Source organism: Epinephelus moara, chromosome 12 (genome assembly GCF_006386435.1).
Source record: "Epinephelus moara isolate mb chromosome 12, YSFRI_EMoa_1.0, whole genome shotgun sequence".
NCBI lineage: Eukaryota > Metazoa > Chordata > Actinopteri > Perciformes > Serranidae > Epinephelus > Epinephelus moara.
In genome coordinates this window covers 23,996,005-24,008,359 of record NC_065517.1, presented here as the reverse complement: position 1 = coordinate 24,008,359, position 12,355 = coordinate 23,996,005, and positions in this window count along the sequence as shown.

Sequence of the window (12,355 nt, the reverse complement as noted above, 5' to 3'; positions counted from 1 at the left end):
ATGTTGAAGGGACATTTGTTGATGAAACCCTTGCATGAGATAGAATATGTGTGTATGCAAATGTGTCTTTTTGTCAACCTGCAGTGACTTCAAAGATCAACTGCCCTTCACATAAAGCACATACAAGCTCATGGGGAAAGTAAAGAAGCCACTTTCATCCACATCTAATGGAGGACTCTTTTTTTTTTCTCTTCCATCCTCACACAGCTCCCAGGTGCCCCGTGTGCCCTCCCTTCCCTTTCTCTGGTCCGAATCAAAGGCTGATACTCTAAACGCGATGAATGACATTGATCTTAATCTGTGAGGAGTAAGGGTAATTTGGATGGGTGTGTGTGTGTAAGTGGAACAGAGAGAAGGTCAGGGGGTCTGTGGAGAGGGGGAAGATGATCTCTGTGCTCCAGCAGGGCACAAAGCGAGGGCGCGAGCTACAGCAGCGCTCTCCCTTACAATGCGCCCTGAGGATCGTTAAGTGATTGTGTTACAGAGAACAGGTGAACTGCGTCTCTCCGCCTCGTCTTTTATATTTTCCTCTCTATTATGATTTACAGGGCTATTCTTCTCTCCTGCCACCCCGCCATAACTTGTGCTGTTCTTTTGAAGGCGGCCTGCTCATTGCTATTGTACCTGGCCGGCTTTGAAGTGCCTAAGTCTTAAATGATGATGAGACAAGGAGAGTGCTTTTCTTTAACAGCCAGGGTAAAGGAGGCTCTTGTTTCTGACAGGTGTCTTTTATAGAAGGGAGTGTGCTGGACTGGTGTTTTGTTGGGGATCGGGTTCCACCCTTTCCCCATCACCTGCTAATCGAATAACATTGGCTTGCCATCTGTGGAGATTTACTGGAACTGACCTCAGTGTACTGTTTGGATTAGCCAAGAATATATGTGAATATGAGTCATGTAAATAATGGCCATTGTTTGGCCAAAAATAGACTCTTTTTGTGTCTTGGTGATGACAAATCATGATGTTATTTTTTCATCACCATCAGGCAGCAGAAGCTTCACAGAAGAAGAATAGAGACACATACTTTAACCGTTAGTTTGCCGAAATTACCGAAACACATGTATTCATATTACATATTTTCACTTACCTCAGACGGTATCTAGTGATATCCTCTTACAGGGGCGGTTAACTTCAAAATTTGAAATACATATTTGTCCTCTTACCTGTAGTGCTATTTATCAGTCTACACTGTTTTGGTGTGAGTTGCTGAGAGCTGGAGATATCGACCGTAGAGATATCTGCCTTCTCTTCAATATAATGGAACTAGATGGCACTCAGCTTGTGGCGCTAAAAGCGCCGAAAAAATACATTTGAAAAACTCAACACCAATGTCTCTTTTTAGAAATCATGACCCGGTTACTCAAGATAATCCACAGACCTTGTGGAGAGCAGTTTCACGTAGGAACTATTTTCTTTCTAGTGATCTTCACCCGCCAAGCGCATCACCATGCAGAAGGAAGTGTGGCTCATGAACGAGAGGCTCTTGCTTTTTAACAGCATGAGATGTTAACGTTAATGGTCTCCTCAGCTGAGCTGTGACGTTAGCTAGCTCACTGGGGCTAAGTGACCTAGCAGTAGATGCACACTTCCTTCTGTGCGGTGATACGGTTGGTGGGTGTAGTTCAGTAACTGCTCACAACAAGGTCTGTGGTTTATCTTGAGAAACCGGGTCATGATTTCTGGAAATAGACATTGCTGTTGAGTTTTACAAATGCTTTTCTTTCGGTTGTGAAACAAAAAAAAAGTCTAGTAATATACCCTTACTATAATCATCTTTTAACTTAACCTAAAAGCACTCTTATGGCCACTCTGGAGCAGCGGAAACAAACTGAAAACACAACACTGATATATTATTTTAAAGGGGCAGTCACCCGAAAATCTAAAATAGATATTTTTCCTCTTGCCTGTGCTATTTATAAATATAGATTGTTTTGGTGTGAGCTGTCGAGTGTTGGAGATATCGGCCGTATAGATGTCTTCCTCATGCGCAGTGATACTGTTGGTGTGTTTAGCTCAGTAGAGAGAAAATAGTTCCTGTATGAAACTGCTCACAACAAGGTCTGTGGATTATGTTGAGTAACAGGGTCATGATTTCTGGAAAGAGACATTGCTGTTGAGTTTTTTAAATGGATTTTCTTGGCACTTTGAGCACCACAAGCCGAGTGCCATCTAGTTCCATTATATCTGCCAGAAGGCAGACATCTCTACGGCCGATATCTCCAACACTTGATAACTCCCACCAAAATAATCTAGATGAATGAGTAGCACTACAGGTAAGAGGAAAAATATGCATTTTTGATTTTGGGGTGAACTGTCCCTTTAATAAGGCCTGTGTTCATCCAATTTTGAGGTATCAGTTTGAGATTCCTGCCTCCACCCCAGTACAATGGAGATTAAATAAAAATCATTAGTGGTGATCACAGCATTGAATATTTACATTTAATAAATTCAACAATAACATCTACATAAACAGTGTCCCCATAACTCAGAATGATCCACAAACATCATTAAGTGTTTTCAGAAGTACTTTTTTTTATCAATTTGTTCCTTTAAACACTGTTGACAGGTCTTAATTTAGATGAACATAACCTTTCAATGGCAACTGCTGAAAGCTCACAGCGATACCCCTAAAATAACTCTTTAAGTGCCCTTGAGCAAGGCACTAAATCCCGAACTGCACCAGAGGTTCCTCTAAAGAGCAAGCTGGCCATTAGAGGGTGTTGCATTTCCTGCTTTTCCTACTATAGGCCTATTGTAATTTGCTCACAGTGATCTGACCCAGTTAAATAAGGTAGTTCAAGGACAGCGTGTCAGTGAAAGCCCACTCCCACTTATATACGCTGAACGCAGGGTGAAAAATCAGGATGATCAGCCAGAATGGAGCCCTGACAGTCTCCATTCATGTGGAAACTAATAACATCAGCTGTTATCTCTTCATTAACTCCAGTCTAAACAGTGCGTCCCTGTTTGGTGTGTGTGTGTGTGTGTATTCATGTATGTGTGTGAAAGAGACACGGCAAAAGTGAGAGTATGCATTGAAATGCATGCATAACAGGGCATGAAGGCATTCGTCTTTGTGTCTTTGAGTGTTAGTGTTTGTGTGTGTGCGTGCGTGTGTACCTCTGTTTTGCATCACTGATTTCTGGCCCAACCCTGATGTAGATCTGAATCCAGATAGCGGCAATGCGCAGGCCGCTGCGGGCCACGGCCATCTGGGCCCAGCCTGGGGCGGGTATTCTCTCAGATGGGGGGTGCTAGGACTGTGGGGGGTTTAGAGGTTGTAGGACAGTATTACGAGGATGGGTGTGTGTGATTAGGAGGCAAAGCAGAATAAATACACCCCCCCCTCCATCCGCCCGCCTCAAGCTTGTGGTATGATGGAGAGAGAGGGGGGGAGACTGAACACACAGCTGTCTTCAGCCATTATCAGTGATGGATGAAGCCAGAGCAGAGCATCAATGGCATGCCCGGCGCTCACTCACTCGAACGTGTCAGTGTATTGGTGTGTGTGTCTTATTTAATCGTGTGTGTGTGTGTGTGTGTGTGTGTGCGAGAGAGAGAGGGACAGAGGAAGGACGGAGGGAGAGAATGCGATGGCGTGCCAGGAATATCCCGATGACGCAGATTAATCACTCTCAATAATTTAAACAACAGAATGAGGGGAACAAAAGAGGAAATATGCGCTCAATACGTTTCCTGTAGTAAATCCTCTCCTGTTGTCTGATTGGATTTTGAATGGGCAAGGTCTTATCGGTGCAGCTGTTCCAACTGCCAAGCCATTTTAGCTTCCTCTGACAGCTCTACCTGTAACATGGGGAGACAGAGCAGCATATGTCCTTCAGTAGAGGGTAGTTTTAGCTAGAAGGCCCAGGCACTCAGGCATTAAAACCGGGAAAATTTCCCAGCAAAAGGAAATCAATTTCATGGAGTTCAGCTTTGGGGAAATGGGAGTAGAAAGCACAATACAGAGAAAATAGGAAGAAGCTCAGTTATGGTGACTGACTAACCTCAGCATGTTCCTGGGTTGTAGTCTCACCTTCAGGGCATCAAAAACTGTCACTTGGTCAGTGGCCCCCTCCATCACATATAGATGCAGAATGCACTCTTTAACGACTGTATGAGAAGTACCAGGTTTCAGCAAACTCTGTAAACCCATCCGTGGTTGTTGTGTTGTACAGTCAAAAGAACGGACATAGTATAAACAGTGACAAAGTCACTTAGGGCGCATGGAAGAGCAGGTGGATGGTGCTAACAAGCACAGGAAGTTGACCCAGGAAGCCGATGTTTGTGTCCTGTGTGAAACTAAGCATTGAGGTATTTTGTCACCAGGGTTCCCACGGTCATGGAAAACCTAGCAAAGACATGGAATTCCACAATCTCATTTTCCAGGCCTGGAAAAGAAATGGAATGAGTAAAATCCTTGAAAGTTTTGGAAAAGTTAGAGAAGTTTGTTGTGTTTATTGATCATAGTGGATAACCCTCCACATAATGTAACATAATGGCAAATTTATTTTCTGAGGCTGTTGACGTAACATAGCTCTGCGTTTACATATGTTCCTTCATTGTCTCCCTGCATTCTGTCTCTCCCTTTATGTACACCAGTTACCTAGAATTATGTTTGACTAGTTTAAATCAGATATGTTTGAATAACGCAGAGCAGGTGGGGCAAGATAAATAATGTTGTGACAGAGTGATTTAACATGTAGGGTCATGAATCCCAAAGTTTCCATACATTTGTCCCACTAATACTTACATTGTACTGCATTTTTGAGACTGAGTAATTGACATAGGCAGCCAAGGGATTTTGATTTTCACTCGAAACACCAATGACCACTTTAATTTCAACTGCTCTGAAAGTAGAGGAACTAAAGTGTTGGCTGTCACTGCCCCACCCTGGGAGCTCTACTGCTCTATGTCCATGGACAGCTATAATAATATGATTAATATTTCAATCAGGAGAGACACATGACTGAAGTAAAGATAATGTTCAATACAGAATATGAGTGTACAGATGAACAGATGTTTTGTGCTGATTAAGATTTAGCAGAAGTCTTTGGTGCTTGCACACCGGAGGGAGATGTTTTTGATCAAGGGACATCTGAGCAGCAGCAAGATAATTTCCCCCATGGTGTCCAGACAGCGTTGGAGGTGGTGGTGGCTGATGACTCTGAGGCTGATGGCTGATGAGGCGGTTTAGGCTGATGAATCTGAGAAGACTAGATAGTGATGGGGAGGTGGAAGGTGCATACGGCTGCAGCATGTAAGAACTACAGGCAAAAAAGAACCATATTTATACTGAGAAGCAGTAAGATGTTAGGATAACGGAGAAGGTTTGCCGCTGTGCTATTGGTTGATTGTGAATCAGCTGTAGAGGAACTGATGACTCAGCTGGCAGCCCCGGACAGTGAGAGCTAGAGATAGAGTGAGCACATGTGCAAGAACTGAATGACAGGGTGAGACGGAAAATCTAACAGCCTAGGCATGAAAAGTTTTATCTTCCTGTCCGAACTTTCTCTAGAGCGTCATTTGGAGTAAAGTGTACTATGCAGTTCTGTTCATGTTAGACATTGTGAATGGTCATGGAAAAGTTTTGAAATTTTGTCCATAAAAATGAGTGGGAACCTTGGGTCACATCAATCATTTGTCACATTAGTTAACTCTTGTGACTAATGTCAGCCATGATGTTTTCCTAACCTTAAACATGTAGTGATGTTGCCTCAGGTGACAGAGATACAACTCAAAAGACCACTTGTGCAGAAGCCCCCTGCGTCGTCAAAATATGGCGAGTAGGGATGAGATCATGTTGGGTAGCCATTAGCTCAGCAAGTGACTCTATGAGTAGTAACTACAACACCAAGCCTTTGTCTTTCCCACAGATCCACAGATCAATTTCGCCGTGCCATTTTCAGGTGTGACAGAGCTTTAAAACCTGCTTGTATGTGTCACTAAGCAGGTGAATTTTCCTTACGGAGCAACTTGAAAATCCTGGCTTTCTCTTTTTTATATTGAATCAATGAGCTTTAAGGTCGTATTGGAGGACACTGAAAAAGTGCTGGCGAGGCGTAGGAGGTGGAGTCGCAAAATAAGGCATTTGTTTGATGTAAAATCCCAGATGGAAGTTGAATGCTCCAGATAGTTCAGACGTCTGTCGATGACCAATGCACTGGTGGATTGTATCTGAAGTGTCTGTGTGTGTCTGTGTGTGTGTGTGTGTGTAGGGAGGGGTGGTTAAACCAAATCCAATGATGTTCTCCGCTCCCAGTCCACCAATTAAAGTAATCAATGCCACGCCTGAGTTACCACAGCATCATGGTCTGCGGGCTCCTCTTCAGGCCTTCCTTCACGTCAGCCGGTGGCTTGTGAATACTATTACCTTACCCTTACAAGCGATAAAGCCATTGTCCCTCCGAATCTAATTCTTCCATAATTAACCTTGTGTGTAATCCTGAGAGCCTGCTGACGGATGTCCAAAATGCTAACTCAATCCACAGCCAAGGTTTCCCTGATTAGATTAGTGTGCACTGACTCATATTCGCACAATGCCGTCGTCTGACTCAACAGCTGTCAAACACAAGAGATGGGCATAAGCCACCAATTAAATATGCTAATATATTTCATCCTCTTAGATCGGCGAATTATGTGTGTGAAGAGGCTGGATTCGGGCGAGTAGGTCGCCCTAATTCGCCAAATTTTCATCAGTAATTAAAAGCTTCATTTCGTCAGGGTCAACCTGTCAGCACACATCTTTCAAGAACAGTAACAACTGCAGGGAGAAGGGGAGTCCATGTGGAGTGAGCTGGTTGTAGCTGATCTAATAAGAGGCAGTGATTTGCATCTGTGTTTGGTCTGAGTGCAGAAACAGGCTGGTGTTATTAAAATTGGGGACTGGTGGTTCTGTCTGGAGCTCACTGATCCATCAGAGGGAAGTGACAGCCAGGCAGACAGGCCTGTAATGGACTGGTCATGGACCAAAGACCCACCAGAGAATACACTCACACAAAGGGCATGCAAAATACTGCAGCTATAGAAGACTGCGTACAGAGGAATGAAAAAAAAAAATCAAATAAGCAGTCAGATTTTTGACGGTTATATTCACAGTAGATCACATACATGAACACTCACAAAGAGAGACAGAACTGTCTTTTATGTCCATTAAAAATTGGCCATGACACTTCAGCAGCAGCTGCTTTGTCTTACACACATCTATGATCTATTGTTTAAAATCCTTTTCACAGGTCTTCACAGATATACCACCTACTGACCTCCCCCGTCTCTCCCTCTCCCAGTGGTGTGCAGATGAGTGCTGCTCCAACTGATAATGACGGGAGAATATTAAAAGACGAATAACCCCGCCGTTTCCCCCTCTCTACGATTCATTAACCCGATTTCCACTGAGCTCTGTCCCACATGTGTCAGCGAGGCTCCTGCTGAGGATTCTGCCACCCCGCCCGACCCCGTCCTCTGCCCCGTCGCACTCCGGCTCGGCATCAAACCGACAGATAACTGTCGAGGAGCAAGGTCGCCCCCGGAGTGTCTATAACCTTTCTGTGTACTTTAGGCTCTTTTTCCTCGGGATTGCTTAGTATTTGATCGATCCTCTGCTCTCTGAGCTTTAAGATTTCAAATCGATATGTGTTTAGGCAGGTATTTTAAAATTACTTGGCAAAAAGCCTCAAGATAGTGAGATTTAGATTGTATCTTAAATCAGCTAAGAGGCATTAGTAGGGAGGATATCACTTTAAAGAGCAGCCTTGAGTGGCTCGCTGCTGTTATATAACACACTTAGTTTAGATTAAAAGAGTGAATGTAAAAGCTCAATATAAACTTATAGTAATTGATAGCAGCAATAAAATGTTGTGAATCTGCAGGACAATATACACTAATCAATGTGGGGTTTTTGTGGTATATTTCATTGCGGCTTCTGCAGTGATGTGGGCGCTGTGCCGGACCCTCGTGGTGAAGAGAGAGCTGAGCCTTACTGGTCCATCTACGTCCCAACCGTCACCTATGGTCATGAGCTCTGGGTAGTGACCGAAAGCATGAGATTGGGAATACAAGCCGCCGCAATGTGTTTCCTCCGTGGGGTGGCTGGGCTCAGCCTTAGAGATAGGGTAAGGAGCTCGGACACCCTTAGGGAACTCGGAGTAGAGCTGCTGCTCCTTTGCGCCGAAAGGGGTCAGTTGAGGTGGTTCGGGCATCTGATCAGGATGCCTCCTGGGCACCTCCCGTTGATGATGTTCAAGATGCATCCCACCGGTAGAAGGCTTTGGGGCAGACCCAGAACACGCTGGAGGGATTACATATCTCATCTGGCCTGGGAACGCCTCGGGGTCCTCCAGGAGGAGCTGGAAAGCGTTGCTGGGGAGAGGGACGTCTGGGGTGCTTTGCTTGGCCTGCTGCCCCTGTGACCCGGCCACGGATGGATGGATGGATGGATGGATGGATGGATGGATGGAAGTGTTCTTGCATCTTCGTTGTAGTTTTATTTATGTATATCATGTAAAACAGCAGAAAAAATAAAACAGTGTCAGTTGTCTCAGGGATGCAGAGAGAGTTAAAGAAGTGAGCAGTGATGGTACGAATTGCAGTTTTAGGTCTACTGATAAACATTTACATGATGTCACAGGTGTCTTTCACAGCATCATCCAAACTGATCAGAGAATTCGTTCCTAAATTTTGAGGAAAACCTTAAAAAGAAAACAGACATATATTTATAGTCAGAGTGTCGTTTCTTAGCCGGGGCGTGGAGGCAGACTCTTGCTGAACAGGCAAATTGTACCTCAAACTCGCCTCCACTGCCTCAGTACATCCTGCTCTCGCCCCCAATCCAGGCCTTGTGCAAACCCCCCCGGGGCATGCAAAGAGGGATTTGCAGTGTACACAGTCATCACTGAGGCTTCAGCAGTCCCTGAGAGGGACGCTGAATGAATGAATGGACCGACTGGGCTGCTGGAGTCCAACAAGATATTATTCACATGTAAAACCCTTTCTATTTTTGTTTTCTTTTGAAAACATGCTCCCGTAGTTTCAACACTGTGATGTAGTAGTTAAGGAGACACATACTCTTGTCCATACCATCTTAAATGGAACAACTGCTGGATGCTGACACATTTCTAATGTTGGAATAAAATCATGAGAGTTTTGGGTTGCTCCCATTTGATATAACGTGGTCATAAAACTCAGCCTGAGCTGTGTTCTCTTTTTCTTGTCTTGTCGTTCCAGTAATGGCCAAGGCAGTGGCTGTGGCTCAGGAGGTAGAGCGGGTCATCCACCAATAAGAAGATCGGAGGTTCAGTCCACATGTCGAAGCAACCTAAGGCCAGGTACTGAACCCCACGTTGCTCCAAGTTGTGTTTGAATGCTTAAAACTGAGTAGCAGATGGCACCTTGTATGGTAGCCTCAGTCACCAGTGTATGAATGTGAGTGTGAATGGGTGAACGTGACATTGGAGTGGGATAGCTCTTTGGGTGGTTGATGGACCAGGATGATGCTAAAAAAGAGCAAGTCCTTCCATGAAAACAAACATGCTTAATATTTTCGTAAGTCTTCAGTCTTGGCTCATGCAAGTAGTGAAGTTCAATGATGTGAACATTGTCAACAGACAATAGCTGTGCTCTCTCAGCATCAAACAAGAAGCTGCAAACTGGGTAGGCAGTCAAAAAGATGGGAACTCTGGGGAGGCGCAAGAACGTGGAAGAGTCTTGTTTCTCTTAGGCTGTGGAAAAGGAGAATCTGGTGGAGTTGTGGAGTGGACAAGAGTTGGTGTTTAATTCGGCATGTATCTGATCCACCAACCAGCATTTGTGTTAGTTAGAAATCGTAATTTTTGAAATGATTCCCCTGTCGTTCCCATGGTCTCCTCAAACTAAAATAGCACAGCTAACCAATAGAGGTTAAATCCAAAATCCAATATGTAAAGTTTGTACGCAATTACAGTTTACCTTTATTGATTATACGAATGCCAAATTGACAAGAATACTGTCGACATATGATGCCTTTTATCGTGTGTTTCTAGAGTTATGTGTTTTGCAGTGCACATGTAAGTAATTGCTGATCTGTCATATTTCTTAAAGGGAGTTTGGCGTAATACTTTCTACCAGGACCAGGATGGAAAATAATGTCAAGGGGAATCTAGTTGTAGCCCTGAAAACAGTGACGCTGCAACAATCCCAGTCTTTGGAGAATCTTATAGTCACTGTCTGTAGATGTGAGAGGGTGTCAGACTTTCGTCTTTTAAAAGTATTTTTTAAGGGTCTTTTCCAAGTCTTCAAGTGTACGGAAGGTATCATTTGTATTGGTCTAGTATTGTCACATTTTAAAGGCTCATATTATCCATACTCTTCGTGTGTAAGATATCACAGAAATCTGTTTTCAAAGGTTTGTATATGGTATTTTAGCCCACTTTCTCCCTCTGGTCACTGTCACCCCTCCTAGCAGGCATAAAGGTCAAGGGTCAGACCCCTTGAAGCTCTCCAATGATCAAACACAGCACCGATTCAGCCCCCAGTGGACCCCAAATGACCGTTAAATCAACTGTTACATCACAAGGGAGCATGAAAATCATCAAGGTCCCTCAGATACACACACTTTTTCCACTTGTCTAATCTTTAAAGAAAACTTTTGGCGACATTGCCTGATCAAAAAAAACGAAGGGACCTTTTGTGATGTTAAGTTTTGAAAAATGTAGCAGCCGAACGTGGCCCCATACAAACACAAACTCATTGATTAGGAGCATAAACCACCGGGGAGTCTGGAAGGTCTGCGTAGGCCTGAGGTGACACCAGCACTCCACAATTAGCCCCCAATCAATATGTCTCTCATTGAGTTTTACCTCAGTACAGGACAGCCTCCCAGCCCCGCCATCCATTCAGCCTGGTGCTGACGGTGCTCGCAGAGGATGGTTTAGTTTAGTCTCATTTGGTTTACAGGCAGACAGTGTTTATTGGACCAGAAAACCATTTGTTATCCGTTTCCTCTGGAGGAGCAGTCATGAATCAATCTCGATACAAATGTACAAACACGGAAGCGCCCTGGTGATTACTCCAAATAAACACAAGGACACACATACACGCGCACATACGCGTAAACACGCATACACAAAAGGAGGCGTGGGTGTGCGCTCGCATACACACAAACTGGCACAAAACCCACACACACAGATAAACACACACACTTGCTTTAAAGGAGTCGTAATCACTTTGACAAAGTGGATATGTGTTTCTGTGACATATGGCCACTACAGTAATAAGCCCCACTGCAAGTGTGAATCCCAATATTTACAGAAGGTCGGCTTGTTTATAGTCACCATAATAAATGCCTTATCTGATAGCCCACCCGTATGGAACAATATATCAATAGAACAATGTATGGCGGTGATGAACGGCTGATGATAGTACCCATATAGTTAGTTACGGCAGGCTGAAACTCACACGTGGCTGGAAGGTTACTGGTTCAGTCGCAGTGACAAGTGATTTTTCTTTCCCTGGTAAAGTAAAAGTGTAAAGATGGATTTTGTTTTTTTACTCAGATTTTTGGATATTTTCCCCTGTGGTTTCTGTCTCTGCTCTAATTTGAAGAGTACTTGATCCCCAAAATGATTACTTGTCTTTCAGTTACTCACCACGTTACCTTAAATTCATGAAGAAAACTTTGTTTTTCTCACATGCCTACACGATGAACGAAGAATCCAAAAACTGAGAAAATACTTGAATTCAAGTCATTGGCGACCACATCAACAACAGCCAAACAATCTCAAAACACCTGTTTAAAAACTCTAACACAACTTGTGCAGTATAATCCAAGTCTTATTTATCAAGTCATGTTCTCAGTACTTCCCAAACAGATGCATTTTCGCTAACATATTACGGGATAAAACACATCTGCATACCAGTAGCGCTTTCAGAGAGTGCCTGAGAATGGTACGCTACTCAGCCATGCATGAGACTGTTCGTACTGACATGTTTTAAAGTGTAACAATTTAGTGAAAATGCATGTGTTAGGGAAGTATCAAGCATACGGCTGGATAAATATGACTTGGGTTGTACTGCACAAGTTGTGTGAGAGCTTGTAAACAGATGTTTTGACATAGTTTTGCTGTTGTTAAATGGGTCCCTATTTACTCCTGTTGACCTTTCGCGAAGTCCAATCCCCCAGGCGCAGACTGGCCAATCATAATGTGGCATCGGGCCGGCTCAGATCAGGGTCCGACAACAACACAGCTGTGCTCCATTGACTCAGATTTCCTTCATTTTCAGGCTGGTTTTGTGGATTTGGAGCTAAATGTTGTGCCTGGGGCACGTCGTGTATTAATGATACTCGTTACCTGGAGAGGTTGGAAAAAGACATACGTTTCTT